This window comes from Mchenga conophoros, linkage group LG16 (genome assembly GCF_057382185.1).
Source record: "Mchenga conophoros isolate Kocher_MC1m ecotype Shallow Benthic linkage group LG16, M_conophoros_male_GT1.1, whole genome shotgun sequence".
Classification (NCBI taxonomy): domain Eukaryota; kingdom Metazoa; phylum Chordata; class Actinopteri; order Cichliformes; family Cichlidae; genus Mchenga; species Mchenga conophoros.
In genome coordinates this window covers 25074760-25098710 of record NC_140541.1, presented here as the reverse complement: position 1 = coordinate 25098710, position 23951 = coordinate 25074760, and positions in this window count along the sequence as shown.

Sequence of the window (23951 nt, the reverse complement as noted above, 5' to 3'; positions counted from 1 at the left end):
GCCTGTTCAGCATCATGATGTATGTACACTCATGGCCACTTTTTTTAGATATACTTGTTCTGCTAACAACTGCTAATTAATTTAAATAACCAACCAGCCGATCACGTGGTAGCAACTCGGTGGATTATTTACATATTTGGGATGTGATGGAGAGGATGATTTACATCAAGGATGTGCAGCTGAGAAACCTGCAGCATCTGTGATGCTGTCATGTCAATATCGACAAAAAATGTACCCAATTAAATGGCAGATGAGTGTATAAACCAATCTACACTCTATATAGTGTCCAGTGGCAGCATTGCTTTACTTCGTGGCCGAGTTGCTAGCATTCTTCATTGCTTTCAGTTTGTTATAATACCACTTTCAGTTGACTGTGGAATATTTAGCAAGGAAATTTCAGCTATCCTGGTTCCTCACTGAAATTTGCTGAGCTCCTGAGAGGGATCCATTCTTTCACAAATGTTCGTAGAAGCACTCTGCATGCATAGGTGCTTGACTTTATGCACCCGTGGCTGTGGAAGTCATTGGAACACCTGGCTTCAGTGATTTGGTTGGGTGGGTGAAAATGTTTGCCGATATTGTGTATGCTATCTGCCTTGATTTGACATCACTACTACAAAAGTAACAAATAATAACGAATCGAGTTAACGCATCTTTTCCCTAAAACTACAGAACCTAAAAAGATCTGCCTGTTTTTAAATGTTGCATTTTATTATTTTTAGACAATGTTGGAAGGATTCAGAAAGAATAAATAAATCTTCAGTGTTACACCAAGACAGACCCAACTAACACATGTCAACCACCTCTGTGCACACACAAAGCAGTAGATACCTTCACTAAGTATGGAAATAAGTAGGGATAAACTGTAGAAATCAATTAACACGAGCAACAGTTGTGTGATGCGTAAAATTAACTGGTTCACTGACTTCCTACATGTGATTATTTTCTTCTTTTTTGATTGATTAGTAATTTTAACAGCCTCATGAAAGGTTAATGTACTGTACTGCTGTGGTATTGGTGTTTGATCATGCTATCCTACTTCTTTAATATTCTTCTTCTTTTTATTTTATTTCATCTTGAGTCCGAGTATCATAAGAAACAATGAAACATACTCTAAAATTCACATTCGCCCATTTAAAAATAAATCCTAACATTAGCTAAAAGGCAGTTGCGTACAATGCAGTTCAATTCAACATGAAATAATCTACGCTAGATTCGACACAGCGAACACCATGAGACCGGACAGTGTGCGCACCGCGGATGACGTCAGTGCGCACACTGTGTCTGAGGAGGATGTGCGGAAGTGCTTCAGGAAGGTGAACGCACGCAAAGCTACTGGTCCGGACGGGATTCCCGGCCGCGTCCTCAGGTCATGCGCGGCTCAGCTGGCTGGAGTGTTCACGCACATCTTCAACCTTTCCCTCTCTCTGTCTGTAGTCCCAGCCTGCTTCAAAATGGCCACCATCGTCCCTGTACCCAAATCCTCCACCATCTCCTCATTGAACGACTGGCGACCTGTAGCCCTGACCCCCATCGTAAGCAAATGCTTCGAGAAGCTGGTCAGGGACTTCATCTGCTCTGCACTACCCGACTCACTGGACCCTCTACAGTTTGCATACCGCCACAACAGGTCCACTGATGATGCCATAGCCCTGACACTACACACTGCCCTGTCACACCTGGAGAAGAGAGACACGTATGTGAGGATGCTGTTTGTAGATTACAGCTCAGCATTCAATACCATCGTTCCCTCGAAGCTGGACAGGAAACTGCAGGATCTAGGACTGAGCAGCTCCCTCTGCAGCTGGATCCTTAGCTTCCTGTCTGACAGACGCCAGGTGGTCAGACTGGGCAGCATCACCTCATCCCCCATCACACTGAACACTGGTGCTCCACAGGGGTGTGTACTGAGCCCTCTCCTGTACTCACTCTACACCTACGACTGCACAGCCACTAACAGCTCCAACATCATTGTGAAGTTTGCGGACGACACTACAGTGGTGGGTCTTATCACCAACGGTGATGAGACGGCTTACAGGGAGGAGGTCAGCGCCCTGACCCACTGGTGTCAAGACAACCATCTCACCCTCAACGTTGCAAAGACAAAGGAGTTGATAGTGGACTTCCGGAGGTGCAGAGAAGTACACACCCCCATCACCATCAACGGCGCTGCTGTGGAGAGAGTGAGCAGCTTCCGGTTCCTTGGCGTACACCTGGCTGAGGATCTTACGTGGTCAGTACACACAAACAAAACAGTGAAGAAGGCGCAGCAGCGCCTCTACTTTCTCAGGAGACTGAAAAGATTCGGCATGAGCCCCCGCATCCTCAGGACCTTCTATCACTGTGCCATTGAGAGCATCCTCACTGGATGCATCACCACCTGGTATGGCAACAGCACCGCCTACAACTGCAAAGCTCTCCAGCGAGTAGTGCGGTGCTCTGAACGGATAATTGGAGGTGAGCTTCCCTCCCTCCAAGACATCTACAGGAAGCGGTGCCTGAGGAAAGTGGGGAGGATCATCAAGGACTCCAGTCACCCCAGCCATAAACTGTTCAGACTGCTTCCATCAGGAAGGAGGTTCTGCAGCATCCGGTCCCGTACCAGCAGACTGAGAGACAGCTTTTTCCATCAGGCCATCAGACTGCTGAACACGTCATAGACACCTCAGCTTCACTACTGGAACTTTAACATTATGCACTCCATACTGTATATAAATGCCACTTGTTTTGCACATATTCAACTCTGTATATTTTATATATTTTATTATTATTATTATTATTATTTTATTTTTTTACTATTTAATTTGTAAAAATGTGTATACACACACACACACACACACACACACACACACACACACACACACACACACACACGTAGGAAAATATTTAGTATACACATCCAGAAATGCATACACTATTATATATTGTACATATATTTATTAGTTTCAGGTTGGCCATTCTTGTATTTTGCTCGTTTGTGTTGTTGTGTTTGCACATCTCTGTTGCTTGTGGGGCTCGCACACAAGAATTTCACTCGCATGTGCTGTGCCAGTGTGCCTGCACATGTGATGTGACAATAAAAAGTGATTTGATTTGATTTGATTTAGTGAGTGAAATTTACTGAAGATTGTTTTGTTATTGTTTGAGTGGCAGCTGCCCCTTATTAGAGTCACTTATTAATTCTGCTGGCCCACTCACACGCTCATTTCCATAACAGGAATCTTTGAAGGATGTGATGCCTATTATCTCTAGACCTAAACATGGAAGTAAAGGTCAGGAGCTGGCAACATTAATTCAGTTATGAAGGGCTTGAAAGGAAAGAAGTCCACCGATCCTCACCCTGTTCTGCACGTGATGCTGTGGAGGGACATAAACATGGTTTAAGAATCACACAGGCAACAGTCACATGTTTAACAGCCAGCTCTCAGATTACATTCCAGTGTCCTGGCTGCTCAAAACTGAATCTCAAAGTGTCAGTTGCCTTCTGTCAAACCTGTTCAACCTGCCAGTAATCAGTGCCTGCATTCAAAGGCTAACGCAACATGACAGTTGTCAAATCGATGCACCATGTCACCCACCGCATCTTTCCAGAAGACACAGCCTTACAGCTCACAGCTACATATCTGTGGCATCGCTGTAGAAATTGGATCTGTTCAGCGTTGTGCACAGACATAGGAAAAGAGGTTTCTGACCATGGTCTTGTGACCAGCTTTTAGAATGACTGATATTTTACGTAGAATTTTGGTTTAATGTACTGAAAATGCAAAAAAAATTGTACACTTTTTAATGGCATATATTTATATTAACATATTACAAGGACTTAAAAAAAAGTTTTAGTCATAGCCCTTTATGAAGAGGTGACAGACAAAGGAGTTGTAACCAAAGGCAAGCTTTTTATATTTTTAATGAAAAACCTCTAAATATCCCAGTTTAAATAATGACATGGATCTTACAGTTTTTTCATGTTATCTGTGGTTGATGGATAATTTTGATTTAAAGTTGTTACGTTTTGTGGGCTTTGTGTCAACACCTTATTTCTCTTATTAGTGGAGCATCACTGGTTGAATATAACACTCACACCCTGGAACTGTGGAAATTCACAACTGGCGTTTTCATGTAATCAACTCATCGCTTAAGGGTTGTAATCTGAAACACGTTGGAGCTTTTTAGGATAAATGTGACCACGCCATGAGAATAAAGACATTTTAAATTTTATTTGTAAAGAGTCTGCCTTTGGGTTTGTTGTAGTTTTAGCTCACATGCATCCCTCCCAAAATGATTTCGAATTATTTTACAAAAAAATAATTTGAATTTTCAAAGCATGCTGTGGTGGGGCGTGGTCTGTGGCACCGCTGACACACTGGAGCTGCATCAGCAATTATGCGTCACCTGCTTAGGAAGAATGAACTGGGTCCTGACGTTGTTGTTGGTGGTAGTGTGTGTGGCTGACAGCTGAAAAGCTGCAGCTGAGTGTAAGAGAACGACAACCGTAATAAAGTGTGCTGAAAAGTGCGAATATGGTGTCGGGTCTGCCTTAAGCCTTCATGTGTTTGAGGTGTGGTCCAGAGTCTGCTGGTAGAGTGAAGCGTTTTGTATTCCTGACATCCACATTTATTCAATCAGTCATAAATGTAAAAAATGTTATTACTACAAAAATAATGATTTGTGCAAACGTAGATTTATTTGTACAAATGAGGGTAAATTCAAGGTTTTGCTTTATTAGTATGCAAACAGCTAGCTTTAGTGTGTACCCCAATGCACTGTGGCCATAATACAAGCTATGTTTTTGCAGACCAACAACTGGCAGTTTCTAGATGCAGCCTCTTGATTTTTTAATACCACAGTTGTCCCCCCTCTCTTCTTAGAGATCTCCATCAGAGCATTGCCCACAGTGGCGTATTTCCAGAAGAGCCTCTGAAATTGGATGCTACAAAATCAAGTGGGGATTATGAGGCTAGCCAATACCGAGCCAGTCATTCGCAGTGTGTGCTTGTCTCATTCTTGACCAGACGCCAGAAGTAAGTATTTCAGTTCACCCACAATGAGAATGATTGATTAGAGACAGAAACCTTGCAGCTAAGATTGTTTTTTTCGAAAGCCAACAATGATAAGTGTCACAATTTCTCAGTTGCCTAGAAAAATGTGCCGCTTCTTAATGGCAGAGTTAATCCCAGTACATGTTTCGTGTAACACTTTCAGTCTTATACGTATGTACCCTATTTTGACACCTTGGATCTTGTGAATGTGCACATTGCTGTCTACAGCCCTATCATTCTTCAGCAAAAAACATTCTCCCATTTATAGGTATTATTAGAGTTCAATTTATGTTCCTTTCAGCTCAGCGCAGTCTGGCAGGCTCTGATTGGAAAAACAATGCATTTATTTTGCAGGATGAAGGAGCAGGTTTAATGTTGTGGTTTCAGGGAGAGATGTGGGTGTCTGTAGCCCCTGTGAGAGATTTGCATTTACAGAGCCAGAGCTGTGGAGCCTGGTGGCACTGAAACCTATGCTGAAACAGCTGATGTGTTTTGACACTAGTGTCACCAAAATGCAAGCTGAAAGCAAACAGGGTCCCACTGAGGACTTCAGAAAGAGTGACACAGCAGAGATGGGGGGGAGTAGAGAGAAGAGGACTGAAGACCATTAAAACAGGATGGATAAATGCACAGATAAACATCCACGGAAAGAGAGATATTTTATATCTGACAAAGTTTTCATAGTGTCGCCTAAAAACAAAAGAAGCTCCATTTCAGCACTGTCTACCTGAGAAATCTGGCAGCTGACCATGTTCTGTTATTACTTTTTCATCATGAAATGAACAGCTTTCCAAATGTCACCTGTAGTTTTCAGGGCTTTCATCCATCAGCAGCTGACCAGCTGAAATAGTCTGTGTAATGGAGACAGCTTCTCATGCACTCTCAGGTGTCTGTGTGCTGCTGGTATTGAAAGCTCTTAGAGTTCACTAACCCTTATATAGTGAATGCTTTAGGGCTCTGAGAACGACAGCTGTCACTTTCATCTTTGTCAGAGGGTATTAATCATAAAAACACAAATGCAGTGTCAAGTCTAAGAAGAACAGTGCATTTCTTCTAGCTTTCCACAGCCCCTGTTTTGTGCTGGTATCTTATCAGGTTAGAAAAAGATTAAAGGAGCTAGTGATATTATCGGATCATCTCCAGGCTTTTCCATCCATTTTGTGCCAGTATCACATCTGCTATGTAAAAATAACCTAACATGACAAGGCACCACCCGGACTGAGATATTTTTAGAGCAAACCTTTGAAAAGTAATTTACCTTTCCGATAATCTTTCAAACAACCAGACAAAGTAATGCCCGTGTCTGACATATGACAAAGAGGTCCCCCCTCACAGGCTGCCTGTTTTGAGGTGCTTTGATGTGCGTTGCGTGATAAAAGCTGGGGGCAGTAGAGCACTACTTTCCTCTCTGCCCTTGGGCAGCTTCAGCAAGGACCTGCTCAACCTTTACTGGCTGTCAGCTTGGGGATTTTGTGTTGAGCTGGTCTAACCCGGTGAGCGTACTGAGGTAATCCATATATGTCTTTGCCAGTGTAAGAGGAAGACTGGGATATTGGTGAAACTGTCACAGGATGGCTGTCGTTGTCTGCAGTGGAAAGTCCCATGGATTCATACACATTGATTTTAATTCAGTCTTGTAAATGAGAACGAATGAACAGGAGGCGTGGCAGCAGCAGGGGATGTGGCTTTGTTCGGCAGAATATCTGAACTGAAATTGCAATCCAGAAAGCAGCATTCATTCTGAATTTTAGCTTTAATTATTATGTTCCTGCAAATTTATTTTATATTGAATTTATATGCTAAATAATGCAATCATTATGCAATAAAATGCCCATAAATTAGAATTTCATGCCGAATTAGAGCCTAACGTGTCCACAAGCTAACAAAAACATTAAAAAGAGCAAAGACAGGACATATTCTCTGCAAAAGGTACCAGAACAATTTGCATTCACAGGTAAAAGTGAGGCATTTTCAAGGGATGTGATCACTTTTGCAAATAGTGGAGCAGAGGGGGTCGGAGTTTGGCTTAGGGACACCAGCTGCAGTTTCTGACATTACTGCAGGGCACAGATTAATGGCAGCCATGACCCCTTTGCATCAGGCGACAGCAGCAGGAGAGTAGGAGGCTGATAGCACTCTAATGATCCCTCTTTTCACACTTTATGAATATGTCCCCAGCACAGCCCCTCCCTTTTACAGCCATTTAGTACACACAAGTTTTCTTTTTGTTCTCGCCCCAAAGCAGAGCCTCTTAAAAACACTTGACACATCTGTCTTTGATTTAACTTTAGACACAGAAAACAAAGCTCTTGAAAATAGATAAAATATACTAATATTGTCTCACTGACACTTTGTGGAAATAATTTTAGAAGAAAACTTTTTGTTCAACACAACACACATGTTCCTCTTGCTCATACTTATCAATCCAATGAATGTTGCTATGCCACGTGAGCCGAACAGTCTGATGACAAGTAGTGTTTGTCTCTAAACATTCATTGTTATTACTTCGTCCTGAGTTCAGTTCACGAAAACAATTTTTTTGACTGTTTCTCGTGCTCTGAGCTTGATACGAGCCCAGCCCTCAATCTCAAAGAACGTCTGTAAAGACAACTGAAGACGGTGCTCGGCTGACAATTCAGAAAAGAGATGAGTTGTGTGAGTACATCCAGACAAGCCAAAAGTATCAATACTTGATCATAATAATTAAACTAAAATTAAAGATGAAAGATACAATTCTACATGGCAGGGAATAAGCAACTGAGGATGTACAGGTACAGGTATAATTTTCAAAATAAGGGTTTTATTATACACTTAAAAAAGGCAAAATAATATAAATAAATACATTATCATGAAAAAACTATTTTAAGAAATAAATGAGTCACCTAAAGTGAATTCCACTAAGAAATAATGCTTAAAAAATAATATCTGAACACACTGACCTGTCCAAATGGGAGACAGCTCAATCTATATATTATCTGTGTAACTATTGTACTTAAATTCCTCCAGATGTTGACATGACTAGCTTACATAACTTTAGTTCAAGTAGCGGGTCAGATTTACTGCATGAAGCACTCCTGCAGTGTTCTCACCTGGTAAAGAAGAGGAAGGTAATTAAGTTAATTTGGGTACCTGCACACGTTGGTATAAGAGGAAATGAAATGGCAGGTACTGGGGCCAAACAGGCACTTAAACAGGGAACGGTGGAGATGGCACTTAGTAAAATGGAAGCAAAAAGCATTGACAGCACTGACGATGAAAAAGAAGCTGCAGCACAGGTGAGACAACAGGTCAAAGTGAAGACACTTATGTAATATATAAGAAAAAGTGGGGCAAGTCATATTCTCTAGGTTTTGATTGGGTCATACAGGGTTCAATTCAACCATGCAGCTATTAGAAAAGCATTATACAGGACACTGAAAAATGATAAGAAAAGGAAAAGTGTAGCAGTGTTACTGAAGTGTAATGAACAGTGTTGGGTAAGTTACTTTAAATTAGTAACTTAGTTACATTACTAGTTACTTCTATCAAAAGTAACTCGGTTACTTCAAGTTACTCATTACTTTCAGAGTAACTAGTTACTAGGGAAAGTAACTTTGGTTTAACTCAGAATTCTCTTGTTAATGTGTTGCTTCCGTAACTGGATACCCAGCAAGAGTGCCAGTCTTCTAGCTTGCTTACTTGCCACAAGTGCACTGTGCCACCTACCAATAGAAAGGGAAAAAATAATGTGCACATTTCCACGAGAGAAATCCCACGCCTGATTCTATCCTAGCCATTCTATCCTCGCTTTTTACATCCAACACAAAAACTGCAGTCGTGGTGCTTTCGATTGTACTCAGAACTCGGAAATTCTGCCTTCTGAATAGGAAGATGTAGGTAACACCAGACTGCAGATGAGCTGCATACAGAGCTGGACTGGGACAAAAAAATCGTCCCGGGCACTTTGACTAGAGACCGGCCCACCATTATAGGAAAAATCATAAAGTCTTTGAATGAAAATAAACACTGTTGTGACTGTGATGTTCACTGTTCTGATGGTATATATGTATCAATCTATCAATTGTTTGTTGCAAGACTCAGATAATTATTTTTTTAAAAGTGAGACATTTTAAATGAGAATAAGAAAGTATTTCTTTGTGCCCCCCTTTCCCTTTTAATGCCCTACATGGACCCCTGGCAACACTTTGCTAGACCCGCCCCTGCACAGTTATCAGCTGTCAGCTACTTAGAAAAGGATCCTGGTGTTATTTGTCTCTCAGAAACAGTCCATAACTTCCCTTCAACTCATTCATGTCACCTAAAAGGTAAACCTGTTTCTCCATCACAGCTCTGATGATTCAGTAAGGACATCTCCTGGTTTCATCTTCATGTTTCCCTCTCACCACATAACCAAACCGATATCATGACCAGCAGCTTTACAGCTGTGGCTCCAGCAAACATCAGCTTATACTAGAAATTAATATTAAATAAATTCTAACAACAGCTGATCAAGCTTAAACGTGCTGCTGTTGTTTAGCGCGACATCCGCTGGTTTCCTCTTCCTGGCGCAAAGTGGGCGATAAATAAACAAGAGAGAAAAGCCGATCAGCTGATCATTGATCAGTTTCATGATTGAAGCAGAAACAGGAGAGAAGAAGAGGCAGCTGTGCAGCAAACACACAGTAACTCCAGCTTTGTGTATTTTTCATTGTAGCTGAAGTCCGGGACAAACTGTGTTTCTTTTCACCTAAATACGAAACGCGTAATATTTTCTCTGAATACGAGACGATTCTGTTTTTTACGTGACGGTTGGCAACTCTAATAATTAACCTTATGAACAAAATAAAGTTCAACATCAGTAACATAGCACCACCCAGCTGTATAGAAACTCCGTCATGCTAGCTAGCACGCAGTACGAAAAAGTCAGAATAACGAAAATAAACTCCACCTAAACTTGGTTCATATCTGACCCAGAGAGACTGCAGGTTATAACTTCTTACCTGAAGTTCAGTTCAGCTGACACTCTCGGACCAGCGGCCGCTTCGGGTCTCTCCTCTTGCCTCCCATTTCCTTCATCCACCTGCTGGCTTCCACCACTTGCTAATTTTATTGAATCTGTAGAAGCTCTGCGATAGCCACCACACGAAGTAACGAATAACGAGCCTATCTAAATCCCAGTAACGAGTAACGCGTTCCCGGTTTTGGCATAATAACTAGTTACTATGCTCGTTACCACAATAATAACGTAGTTACTGTAACGCGTTACTTAATAACTCGTTAGTCCCAACACTGGTAATGAATATATAGAAGAGCTTTAGAAGTTCTCAAGGTGAAATAGAGAAATAAAGATAGACTTAATTTTGGGTATTTTGTTGCAAGAGGTTGTTAATGCTGGGACCTTCTGCACAAGAAGAAGAAGGAGCAGTAGCAGAAGAAGAAAAAAACCAGGAGCCTCCTCTTTTATTTAAACCAGGAAGGATTGGAGCAGCAGACGGATAACTGAAGAAAAGTGTAATGTAGTGTCATAATGTATTAAGACAAATTAACCATATTTATTAAACCAACTGTTTCCTGCATAACTTCAGTGAAAATAAACTAATGTAAAAGTGGAAGTGTAAAAACTTACTCTACATTACAACAACCTTTTTTGCGTACAGCATATTCCAAATGGCAACGCATTTCTAAGACCAAAGAAAATAATTTAAATAATTGTCTAGATTCATGCTTTTTTAAACACATCTTTTCCTCCAAGTTCATACTTTGCATTAGAGCAGGGCGATATAACCAAAAATATTTATCACGATATACATTTAAAAATTTGCGATAACGATATAACTGACGATATAATTGACACTGGACAAAATACTTCACAACTCCACAACTTTATTAGTGCAAAAAAAACCCAACAACAACATTAATGTATTTTAACTTAAACAAGCAGCTGTTTTTTATGTGCATTAAAGTTATATAAAAATGTAACAGTGCAAATGCAAATTCCTTTCTGACAGTTTAACCAAAAGGCATTTCCAGTGGAAATTGGCCGACATATCCTCAGCATAACCAGAGATGGGTAACGCGTTACTGTAATCTGATTACTTTTTCAAGTAACGAGTAAAGTGAGGGATTACTATTGCAAAAACGGTAATTAGATTACCGTTACTTTCCCGTAGGAACACTGCGTTACTAAAACCGTGATTTTTTGCGAGAATGTCTCACGACAGTGACATAAGCGAGTGCGCCGTTAGTGACAACAGCTGTGTGCAGATCAACAATGGATCATATATCGAGTGCAGAGAGAGTATGAGCGTGCAGCGTTTAAAGCGTGGAAGTACTGACCTTACTTTGAGTTTGATTCCATAAAAAGTGACAAAAACATTAGTGTCCATCGTGCGTGGGAAGAAAACTTCTTTTTACAGTGAAAAAAACCCCTAAACTTCCAAGCAAGCACCGAGTGCGCTACGACGTAATGGGAAATTCACAGAGAAACTTGCGGATTCTTCCATTGACCGCAGCACACCTGCACCAGGGTAAACCTCCGCCTACTGCAGTCCTGCTTTACAGGTGAAAATAGAGCAACAGGACCGCTGAGTCTTTGACTTTATTTATTTTCTGCTGTGTTTTACTTGCATCTATTTGAAAGACTGAGTGTAAACACCAAAAATATTTTATTTTATGTGCTGGAATGTGTAGAAAATAGGTTTAAATGTTAAACTAATTTATTCAAGTCAGAGAATGTTGCTTATAGTTAAATTTTTGCTTGATGCATAAAGTTAAAAGAATAAAACTGATAAAACAAGTTAAAAAAAGAGACTTTTCCATTTGATTACATTTTGTATGATGGATTATGCAGAAAAAGTAGAATTGGGCTGAAAGATCTATCGCTTTATCACCTCTTCAGGTTGTAAATCGTGTTTTTTAAAAAGTAACTAAGTAACTAAGTAATTAATTACTTTTGAAAATAAGTAATCAGTAAAGTAATGGGATTACTTTTTTGGGGGAAGTAATCAGTAATTAGTTACTGATTACTTTTTTCAAGTAACTTGACCAACACTGAGCATAACCATGTATAATATCCACAAAAGAGGTTATACACACACAATACAGTAATATTATGTTGAAGCACAGTATGTATCACTCCTCGAGGCTCCTGCCTACGATAGCCGTAATGCTCCGACAATCCATCAAGCGGTGCGGCTTCGTAGCTTAGCAAAGTCGTACTGAAACATTTGACAGATTTTCCAGCTCCGTGTACCACATAAAATCGTTTCGAGGTCAGTAAACACAACCAGAATTCATACATAAGGCACATGGTATTATTTTTCTGTTGATTTTCAGAAAAATCAAAGGATTGATTTTAAGTGTGCCATATTTTCCAAGAAACACAGTAATAACGACGGCCTGCTAGCATGCTCTACCAAAAATAGTGCTTTGTTGTGTATCTGATGGACGAAAGCTAAACCAGTTCCACACCCCTGAAGTTGCAGCATTTTTACAAACCAATTCTGGTTCATCCGTTTCATTCAACGATCTGCTTTCGCCCTTCTCATTCTGCGTCACCGCCATGCTTTTTCCACGGTGTGTATGAAAAAAGGCATGCGTGTTTTACCCATATTCTATCGCGATATTTCATTTTTCATATCGTTGCCCAACATTATACCGGTCATACCGTGAACGGTATGATATGGCCCAGCCCTACTTTGCATACTTTCAAACAATCTTTGAATACAGTTTGAATGGACTTTAATGTGAGCTTTAAACATTTGTTTGTAGTGCAATGCAGAGATCAGATAATTCATACAGATTTAAGGAATGCACTTTATTGAATAGTTCATTCAAGTTCTTACAGCTTCTTTTCTGTTTCTGTCTGCTTTGTTCTATAAGTGTTCCTTCAAACCTCCACATAATAGGTAATGTGTGGAAATATTAGCAAACTGAACCCTGACTGTGCACAGACCTTTAGATTTTATGTAACAACTGACACCACCCAATCTCAAGGTGCTGGACAGGATCCTTAAAGCAAAAATCACCTACACTGCTGTTAAAATCAAATGTGTAAAGCCTTCTACTGAAAAGGAAGCTTCATCCATCTGGAATTAAATCTAGTGCAAAATGCGCAGGGGTCTGAGTACTTTCAGAATCTGCAGCCAGCGTCACAGTCTGTCTACTGCATGAGCCAAGATCACATCATCAGTTTCTTTTTATTCAATTTTCTAACACAGAGGAAGTAAGAGTACATGTGAAATACAGTGAAGTGTTTCACTACCTCCATATGCATAAAACGATTGCTTTAGCAGCTTCAGATAGATGTTATATTGCGGACATCTTCTTGCTGTCCTCTCCAAACAGTGACTCTGCACTGTAAAAACCACCCACAGACCCGGGAGTCTGTTCAGACACAAAGACGCCTCTCCTCCTCTTTCCTGTTTTTTTCTTTTTTTAATCGCTAATCAATTTCCCCTCAAAGGAACCAGAGAGCTGTTTAATGGTTACAAAAAAGCGGAAAACAAGCAGAGAAATAGATCAAAGCGTCTCTAATACTAGCCAGGTGCAAAGCTCTGGGATCAAACCTTTTATGTGTAGCTAATTCACAATATTATAGTCAGACTTTGTCTTTTAAATTGGTGGTTCTATGGCAATTAAAATGCAGCGACGTCACTCACCATAGTCATTTATAGGCTAATAATATCTGAGCATCTGAGGTGGCTGATTGGATGACTGGTGCTTTAGATAAGACGTTTATTGCACATTATATTTAATATCCAGCAAGAGCTTCTTAAACACTTCAAAGTATGTTTTGATAATTTTGAAGAAAAACTTCATTTCTTTATTAATTTTACCTGGAAGTTATACCGTTAATAGCCCACAAACACTTCTTTGTGGCACCGTACACCTGAGCTGATGCAAACCGACACAGTCAAACAGGTGGGCGCTTATTTGTCATATGATGGAGCTGACCTTTCATTGGTAAGAATAAGCAGCTCGGACAACAGAACAGCAGAGGTCTTTCAGAAAGCAGCTCCTGGAGTGTGGCAGGCTGGGCGCTGATCTTTTGCGACAGCTGTTGTGCGGTAAGGTGCGGCTCCGCTAGGCCGAGAAGTCATTTCGCACACGCGCTGCTGCAACACTTTGTGGTCGCAGCTGCACCTGCGATGCAGACCCTTATAGTGTATGAGCAGAGGAGAGAAAGGTGTCACACACATAAAGACGCACGCCACATGGTGGAGATAACACCGCGGCGACTGCAGCTCAAGCTGAAGAAAAGAGACCTGAAAGGAAGATGTTATCAGGACGGCTGTAGTCAAAATCAATTTGCCAGATTATTTACTTCTATTTTGGCAACACAACAACAACAGCTTCCCAGCGGCTGTTGCTCATGCACTTACTGTATGTGGGAGAAGCACTGTTATATGTTACAGTAGTGACATTTCTGAATGTCACACACGTTACTTGTGCGCTGGATAATTTTGACACTGAGTGATTGGCACTCTTCTTCTGCACTCAGATGAAAATCATTTGCACAGAAAGAGCACTTCGAGTTATCTGCTTTTCTGACTCATTTGCTTCAACTTCCATCTTTTTCTTATCTTTACTTTTTCTTCTTGCTCGCTCTCTCTATCGCCACGTCTCCTCGGCTATATGATAGATCTGTTCTGTCAACGCAACTTCTTATCTTTACTCACCAAGTCTGTCTTTTTCTTATAAAATATGATGCTTTTAATAGAAAAGTCATACATGGGAGTAATTATTGTCTTTCATAAGGCTTACTGTAGTATACTTTCATGTGTTCACCTTTAACACAAACTGAGCCATGTGGCATTATTATTTTTCCTGTGATAATTTAAAAGTTTTCTAAATTCAAATCAATCGCATGCACTGTGGAGTTAAGCTGCAGTATAACTTAAATAGAGGAAGTCAGGGATGTGACCGTAACCTGCAGACAGAGTCAGGCGATAATGGAGCCAGGCCTGGGGGAGGAAGAGCTTGCAACACCGTGAGAAGCAATTTGAGGTAGCTCAATAAGTCATGACCCTGTAGAGGTTTTATCATGCAGCATTCAGGCTTTCATGTGCTGTGACAGAATCAGAAGGTGCACCATTAGGCATGAATTCCCAAGGTACGGCATCAGATCGGAAAGAAAGGACACTTTGCCCAGCTGGCAAGTCACATTTGACCTATTGTTCATACTGGATGCATAGAATAGGTTACAAATGTAGTCATTCTGTTTTCAGATCTGTCCTGTAATAATATATTCGATCCATTTTAAAATATATTTGCTCATATAAAAGTGATATACAAGTGCTTAAAAGGGCTTGCCCCAGATTATCTAGTGGATTTCTTTTTACATTCCTATGCCCCATATTGCTCACTTAGAGTTGTGGATCATCATCCAGTATCTCTTGGTCTTAGTCTATTGTTACCTTCATTAGGTTTATAATTGTGATTCTGTTTATTGTATAGGTTTTTATTTTGCTGCACTAATGTAAGGTGACCTTAAGGCTCTTTAAAGGTGGTATAAATAAAATATATTATTATTATTATTATTATTATTATTATGAATTCCCAGTTGGCTTGTAAAGGTGACTGTGTATTCAGTCACAGTACCAACACTCTGGAATAGTCTCCCTCCTCAGATTAGGCCATCTACCTCGCTAAAATTCTTCAAATCCCATCTTAAGACATATTTCCTTTCAATAGCTTTTTGGGCTTCGTACTACTTTTGAACATGCTGCATTTCCCCTAGTGCTTTCTTGTTTACGTTTATTATTTTAATTGTTGTTTTTACTGTGATCATTTTAGATTTTTACATGTTTTTTTAAAATATTGAATTATTATTTTTATTCATTTTATTGCCCTTAAATCATTTACATTGTGTTTTGATGATTTTATTCATTGTGCAGCACTTCGGTCAGCATCTGTTGTATTTACATTTCCTATATAAATAAAATGACTTGACTCTATATCTGTATACTGCATGGGGCAAACTGTATAGCTGTATATAAAGTCTGTTGTGGCCAAAGCGTAGAAATGATGCAGTTTGGATGAAGATGATCAGGTTAAGAAATACTGTATGTTATAGTAAAGTATGGCTTGGCCAAAAGTAGTTCATTAATGGTACAGTGACTGAGTGCAGCTGACAGCTGGGGCATGGGAGTGCACTGCATAGGCAGATAGGACAGTGGTGCTTGGCAGGGAGGCCAAAACTGTCACGGCTCATTTCTACGGTCAGGAATGAAGAGTACACTTCTCATCAGTGTATCTTTGCTCAGCCAAAAGATTAGCTCTTCACATAAACGCTGCAGAAGACTTTGTACTTTTGAAAACAGAATAGTTATTAACTCTATTAATTAGAGGTTGTGTGACCTTATAATTGCTTGTTTTTATTGTACTGCACCATCACTGTTTCTCTCTATCCTTTCAAACGGTAAAGCACTCGAATGAGTACTCCTCTATGTCATTCAGGTCTCACGAGAGCAGGTGGTGGTGGTGATGATGAAAGCCCACAGACGGGTGTGTGATGCCAGTGTGAGCCAGATGTCAAACTGAGGTCTTCAGCTGTTTTCCTGGCCACTGAAAGTGCACAAACAGCTTCACACACAATTGACTCAAAATAAAGACCGCTTGATTAAAAATACACTTTGGTCATGGTGACAGGTCAGGGAAAATGTGATGCAGCAAACTGTAAAAGCAGGAAGAGCGCAGAAGGTCTTTTGTTGTTCTGTTGAAACCATCTCATTAATAAATAAAAGAATCTGTCTGTGTGGGGCTGGTCTTAGCTTTTGTTGTGTACCATTCATCCAGTCTGCTTTACACTTGGTGGGTTTAGGCCTATTGCTGATAATGCAGAGCCAAGCTTGAAGTAGTTTGGATGAATGCTTCAGGTAGAGTAGAAATACAGACTAAAACTTGCCCAGCTCCTCATAGATTACCAAATGTTTTCAAATTCATGGGTTTTCTTGGAGAATCAAGCAGTTGTAAAAATGAAGACATTGCAGAAATGGCAAAAACTGTAGTTTCTCTCCTGCTCAGTCCATTGTGTTAAAGGTATATAATAGATGGATCCTACTGTGAGATCATCTACTGATTTGTGAGCTTTACAATGAGTGTTTTTGAAATCACCATCTTGATGTTTTGAAACCATAATCTAAAGTCATTTACTCATTCAGGTCAGGGCTGTGGACTGTTTTTCTTATGGATTCTGTTGAATTCTCCCAATTCTTTGAATCTTTGGGCTGAAGGAAGGACAATACTCGGTGTATAAATGCTCAATCAACAATCATTTATTTCCATACAATTCAACAATAAGAGCATTACAACGTCCGGACGGGAGAGATGCTACCAGAGGGTCAGGCACATGTCTCAAAATGGTGACGGGTTGCTCAGCTTTTTATAGTCTCTAGTGGCCCCCAGCTAGTCGTAAAAGCCAAAACATCACATTTTTTCTCTGTTACAGCGCCTAAGTTATGACCTCGGCAGTTGTTTCTCTGCTTTCTGTAAGGTGGGGGTGTGGAATGTTGTCTATCTCCCTAGACACCAAGTCTCCTGCTTACAACCTTCTTTTGATGATTCAGCAGTAAAGCATGTCAAGAAAACAGTATAAGACATTCACAGCCGATCAAGGATACAGAATGATGCACATTTATCTAATGAACTAATATGTGAATATGTTCTGTTAACTCAAAAGTATAATGAGGACTAAACTACATACTGATCACACACTCTATATTAAAGGGTATAATATGATCTACAGCAGTATTCTAATTCAACTACTTTGATTACATATATAAGGTAACATATAATAACAGAATAATCTAATAATTCATACAGAACTGAGGGTCTTTTTGCAGCCACTGATATCCCTCGTGTGTGTCTTATCTATAAGACAATAAGTTAGGGGTGTGGCTGCTTTGATTGACAGGAGCTGTAGCTTATTCTGGTGATTTGAGTTAGTGAGCTCGACTTCTTGACTGTCGATGTGTGGAAAATAATCACAACATTTCACTTTTTCCACATTTTGTCACATTACAGTATTACTTCTCGCTGTTGAAAACACTACATCCACATGAACAGATTACAGATTCAAATCATTACCCAGAAATATTACTACACTAAAACAGTTTGTATATCAGGAATGAAAGATAGCAAAGTCTTCTCATTCATCAAAAATCAGTTTGAAAGTGCAATTTAAGAAAAAAGCAAAAAAAAAACAACTCCCTCCCTTGATACTCTGTCAGAGTGGTCTCTTGAAAAGGTTATTACCTGGTGGTAATGGTGTATAGAGAAACTTCCCCCCGAAAGTCAAGTAATAATTCCCTTTCGGTGACAACACTGTTCTGATTGTAGCTGGCAGAGAGTGGCATGGTTAGAAGGTCAGTAAAGTCTGAAACGCACTCACGCAACAGCTGTAATGGATTGCAGGTTCAATAACACATCGACACCACTATTATTTTAAAACAACAAAGACTCATTACATATTGTGCTGCACTGTGCTTGCATGACTGCAGTGAATGATGAGTTCCTGCTGTTGTCTGTCATGAATCTTGTCTTTAGCGTGAAAATTGTTTGGTTTAGCAAAATCTGATGTATCCTCTAATTACAAGCTGCCATATCAAAGCTGGTAGTGCTTTTACCTTGTGAGTCTATTTGTGACTGCACTGTGTTGGGTACACCTACCACAGCCGCATCTATGACAAAGGTGGCTGTGCGTACTTTGGCAGGTGCATTTTTGTCTGTCTTCCGAGTGGGGGGTATAATTATTTGATCCCCTCCTGAATTTGTATGTTTACTGACTTACAAGGTAATGAAAAGTCTCTAGTTTTTATGGCAGTTTCATTTTAATGGTGAGAGACAGAATATTAAGCAAAAATTTCAGAAAAAAACATCACATTAAATAAAAGCTATGAACTGATTTGTATTTTACTGAGTGAAATTTGATCCCCTACAACTCATCCAGAGTCCTACATATCAGCTGTGTGCTGATTTTTTTGTGATTACAATCAATCAATCACAATAAATAAATAAAAAATGCTATGTATATAAAACACACCCGTCCACATAATCAGTTTCTTCCACTCCAAACTCTCCACAACCACCGGCAAGACCAAAGAGCTGTCAAAAGACATCAGGGACAAGAGTGCAGACCTGCACAAAGCTGGAATGGGCTGCAAAACCATCAGTGAGAAGCTTGGTGTGAAGGTGACAACTGTTAGTGCGATTATCCGGAAAAGGAAGAAATATAAAATGACCATCAATCGCCTTCAGCCTGTAGGTCCATGCAAGATGTTGCCTCATGGAGTGAGGATAATCAAGATTAAGGTGGTCGATCAGCCTAAAACTACAAGGGAGGAACGCTTATATTGTGTTTGGGTCACATTTGACTTGTTTTCAAGTTTAGATATGTGAAAAGCACTCTGCTTTTTTTTTTTTTTTGAAACAAGGGTTCATGTCAATCTTCAGAAGCAGGTTTTTTAACAGTGATGTAACAACAAAAATGTGTTTTCACTTTCACCATTTTAGTAAAGATCTTCAAAAAAAGGCCCATTTGTTGCGTTACAGGTCAAATATGAGCTGGCAGAGAGCACTGAGAGCATCCATAAATTTTGAGTAAGGGGACATTTTATTTTACAAAGGGACACTTCACATTTCTTCCCACATTGTTTTTAAATTTTGACTGTATTTGTAAGTTTATCAAATGTTTAAAGATTTATTTACATGATAATGTATCTTATGTCTTTCACTTATTGATGTTTTATTATGGCCGTTGTCACAAAAGAGGTTTTGAGTACGTTGACAGGTTCTTTTTATTATCACTGTGGATTTTCCCAACACGATAGCATCACAACCGGTGTAAGATCCTGTTACAAAACTTAACAAGTGTCTATTTAGAAAATAGAAATACCCGATTACTTCTTCAATACACACTAACACACATGCACACACACACCTTTATCCCAACTCTGTCCTTAAACTCATATTAACCTACTTTTTAAGGCACCAACTGACTGTCAGATTTCAGAAGTCTTATAAGTTTATTGCAGGCCACGCTGTCCAGCATGGATAACAAACCTGCATACACAACATCAAGATTTATGTAAGTAGACTGAGAGATGATAATACTTATTAAATTGTAGGCTAGCATGCATGGATGCAGTTTCTCTATCCCTGTATTATCTCCTCCTTGATGCAGCCATGATAACAGCTGGAGGACACATTCTACGAACAAGGCGTCTGCTGGCCAAACTAAATGAGATTTTCTTTCTTGTTTAGCACATGCAGTGTATGAGCTTTTGGGTTTGGACTTGCTTTGTTTTTTCACACCAACATGAGTGTCAGGGTACCTCTCATGTGGTATTCCTGTTGGTTGATTAATAAATAGATTCTATTTATATTATGAGATAGTAATCTTGTCAGTCTTGTCAGTCAGTTATTGTTTTGTCCAAGTTAGCGTTCTTAACAACCCGTCATTTGTTAAATTTCTGCAACAAATGTTTTAGAAATCTGTCAAAAACTTGTTTATAACTATAAATCATATTGTTATATATTAGTCAAAAAACAAAAACCTAACTGAATTCATGTTTTTATACCAACATTTGAGCAGGCACACTGGATTTCTATGAAATTAATCAAATTTCCTCCACTTCTTCCTGTTCAGGAGTGCAAGCAAATAGCTGTAATTTGGCACACAGAAACATAAAAAATTATTTCAATAATTAACAATGGTGTTAATTTCAGGCAGCTGTGCCATAAACCTTACATTGAGTGGTAAAATTGCTTGAACGGTAACTTAATCAGAGGTTTTTCACAAAAAACGGGAACCTGACATGAATGAACACAACAGCATTAAGCAGTTAAAGTCACTCCGTAAACTGAAAATGATGCTTCATGGAGCTGTGATGTTCAGCCAAGTTGGGATTTTGCATTACTCATTACCAGCTGCACTTCAAGAAACAAAAAGTGAACGAGTTGTTCAGCTTGAGAGTAATCTAAAAGTGAACAGACTTTTGCTCCTACTCTTTCAGTAATGTATGCACACACACGTTGGATTACACTAAAGTGTTAGTGGCAGGATTCCTCAGATGTTAAATCCCAGTGATGCTTCAGTGTGAAACAATCAACAGTACAACAGAGCCATGACTCATCCTGTAACTGCTGTTCGAGATGTGAAGTAATGCAATCAGTCTTCAGAACTAGTCCTCGTGGATTTATCACAACTTGTCTTCCACAATTATTGCTTTTGTTAGATTTTGGCATCTCATGACATCTGCACCAGCTGGTTCAGACCGAATACATTTTACTGTTGATGAAAATATCTGCATTTTATAGTCTGCATTCAGCTTTTTTCCAGCCATGTTTCCAAAGAAGCAAGAAGGCTGTGGTAAATGCTAAAAAAAAAAAACCTATCCAAATGACTGGCAAATCCCTACATTGATTTAATAGCACAACAAAGATAAAATGAAAAATGTTTTTCAGTTGGAATTGGGTGCAAGACAAACATTGTAAAAAAACTGGAGTAGAGGTATGAAAATACTGCAAAAGAAACACCTGGTAGAACGTCTCACAATTAATGACGCTAATTAGGAAAATGACGGGATATAAAAAGAAAATCCCATAAATCCTGTGTTTTTCAGAAGTACAGATAAAGGGGGGTTCAGGTCTCTGTGAAAGTTGGTGTCGGTAAATGCTTTGAGATTTTAGGAAAATAAAAGATAAAATAAAATGTCTAAATGTCTAGATTTCAGTAGATTTCAGCTGTGGTATGTAAAATCTTTAAAAATCTGTCCACATACAAGTGATATGGGTGAAAACCAATAACAGAAGGGTTGTAATCTTAAGGCCCTTGGATAACACTGCATTAAAATAATATCATATTCTGGGTGTAAACTGCATTATATACAGATTTAGGAGTGTCATATGGTACCCAGATGAGGCTTGCTTATTTCTGAACGACAATGTCAAACCAGATTCTGCACATGCTGCAGCAGCATGTATCTGTAATAAAAATATAGTACGAGTTAAATCTCTTGCCTGTGATGCTTATGCAAGGTTTTTCAAAGAAGAAGTGAATTGTAGATATAAACAAGCCCCTGTCCTAACTCTTTTGAAATGGGCACAAACACTATTTTGTTTTAAATACAATTAAATTAATCACATTCAGCAATAGAGAATTGGCTAAATTTGCTTATGTTTTTTTCCTCTTTTTAAAATGTGTTTCACATTTTAATTTTCACTCTTATTTCAGTGTACCAACTCTTTAAAAATGGGAAAGTAATAAAGAATTACATTGAGCCTGAGTAGTTTTGAGAAGAAACATCTCACTGTTTAAAGACACAGCAGAGAAAAACTTCATCAAACCACAATTCAATGAGATAAACATAAGACGACATTAACAGATTTATTTCTCCCACATCACGGCTATAAAATAAACTGAATGGGAATAAAGCTGTGGGAGAATAGGAGTAAACCGAGGAGGTGGCTGTGGTGCCTTGCTGCTATTTGGAGCTTTTAGTCACTATCCAGTTCATCGACTGAATCTCTGCTTACCAGCCAATCATATGAGAGCGAGTCAGGACCCGAAGCCTCTTTTAGCCCACAATCAACACCCTGCAGATGCAGTCACAGTTGAACAAAGCTGGCATACAGTCCACATGGGATAAAGTGAGTTAATGCTGTTTTTACCTGTGCTGCGGTTGTGATATAAGTTACTCTAACCAGACTGCAAGTGTATTAACAAAATAAGAACATGTTTGTTTGTTTTGTTTTTAATCCCAAACACTTTGTGAATAAATGATGATTAACACAAAACCAGGTAACATCAAGTTATAAACTGAACCATGTTATGAAGCCCTAGCTTGGTGCTTTTGTTTTACACCGAGTAAAACTCTTAATGTGTGCCTAAATATATCGAGAGGACTTTAACATAAGCTTTGCGGGGAACTATCAGATTGCTGAGAGCAGGAAGGCCGGCGGTATAGATGACTGTTTGCTGTTAGAATCTCCTAAATCTCCCTCAGCATTGGTGTGTGACAGGTGTGTGTATTCTTTGAGATGGCCTCTAGTGGTAAATCCAAAGTAAAATCCTAAATAAGAAGAAAAATTATAGTATTTAAACTTGAATTTCCAACTTTAGATCTGCTTCTTTCAGGATCTCTAAAATGAGCCAGATTTCAGCCTATATAAATGTGTATGAAGCACTGCGGGATAAACTAACTACAGCTCAGCTGCAGACAGAAGATTGTTCTCTGCTGGATATTTAATATTTGAGAGCTATTCTCAGCACTACCTAACAGAAGCAATCACAGAAAAGAGAAACGCTTGGAGTCATATATACAAATACAATTATACCTGCTGCATTTTTACTGTTATTGTATCCCATATTCAGTTAGGCCAAAAATTTTTTTGTGTTTATATGTTTTATGTTTACTTATATTAATAACACTTCATGCTGTTATTAACAGAGAAAGACATGTTTCTCTTTGCATCATTTGCTTTGTTAATGTGTTACTCTAACTACAGAGAGTCATACCTGAGGTGAAAATGTGAAAAAATCTATTGCTCAGCTTGAAAAACTAAATGTGGCTTAATTATTCAGAGGTAAATTTATGGGGTGTGAATTTTACATGTAAAGAAGCCTATTAACTTGCTATGAATAACCTCCCAGGATTGTGTGCTTTTGCAGTTATTTCTTATTAGAAATTTGAAGAAGGCAAGACAAGAACAGAATATGAACCCTATAAACCCAGCTCAGCTGTATATTTAAGATTTCCAGCTCTGGGTTTCTGTGGAGGCTGACTCCGAGAGGTGTTGATTCAGTTGTTGCAATTTCTCAAGCTGTTGTTTTTGGTGGTTTTTCATTAAACTCCTCTCTTCTAAAGAATCTAGGCAATATTTGCCCCCCACTGTTGAAGACTATAAAATATAGCCGCAGTAAAGTCAACATCA